This window comes from Limulus polyphemus, unplaced genomic scaffold (genome assembly GCF_000517525.1).
Source record: "Limulus polyphemus unplaced genomic scaffold, Limulus_polyphemus-2.1.2 Scaffold7917, whole genome shotgun sequence".
NCBI lineage: Eukaryota > Metazoa > Arthropoda > Merostomata > Xiphosura > Limulidae > Limulus > Limulus polyphemus.
The window spans coordinates 32,830-33,741 of record NW_013673527.1 but is presented as its reverse complement, the minus strand read 5'-3'; positions in this window follow the sequence as shown (position 1 = coordinate 33,741).

Below are 912 nucleotides of genomic sequence, written 5' to 3'. Positions count from 1 at the left end.
AATTTTATAAACGAAAACCTCTCGCGGAGCATTGGCTATTATATTATTTCCCTGTCATTGTTCCCATCTTCATTAAAAGGCGTAAGATGACAAAAACAAGATCTTGAAGAATCTATCTATCTATATTTTACAAAAACTCTGAGATTGCTTGTTTACTTATTTTCTCAGTAAAAAAAATCATTCACACTACCGTTCGCGCTCTTTACGAAACTTCATCGGGCCACGGGTTACCGAGTTAGCGCAGTTTTTTGGGTCACTTTTATGAACATTTCTAGCATGAGTAATTTTACATCACGCTACCATTCGCGCTCTTTACGAAACTTCTTCGTTCAAATCTATTTTCCTGTCAATGTTCCCATCTTCATTAAAAGGCTAGGATGACAAAAACAAGATCTTGACGAATTTCTCAATAATGTGCCTTGGTTATGGTAGGTAATTCTAAGAAAAAATAAAGTGTTACTGTTTCTTATTTGTAGAAGGTTTAAGAGGAAAGATCACAACATAAGGAACTAATTTTCACAATACCTGAAAACTCTTTTGGTCTTTACTTTTACTCCCGATAAACAATCAAATATCTTTTCTTGAATTACGAATAAAACGAATGGATTAAAATATCTAACTAAATTATCTCAAAATAAACCTTCATTTCGGTGCAACATTGAAATTAGCTTGAATTCTTCATAACCTCTGAATAGTGGGTGAACCTATTTCTAAACATGTAATGACGTATTATAGATCCACTGTATGAAAACAAGGGGTTCTAAACATTTAATGAGGTATTCTTACCTCACTATATGTAAACAAGCGGTTTTAAACATGTAATGACGTGTTCTAACCCCATTGTATTAAAACAAGCAGTTCTAAACATGTAATGACGTGTTCTAACCCCATTGTATTAAAACAAGCAGTTCT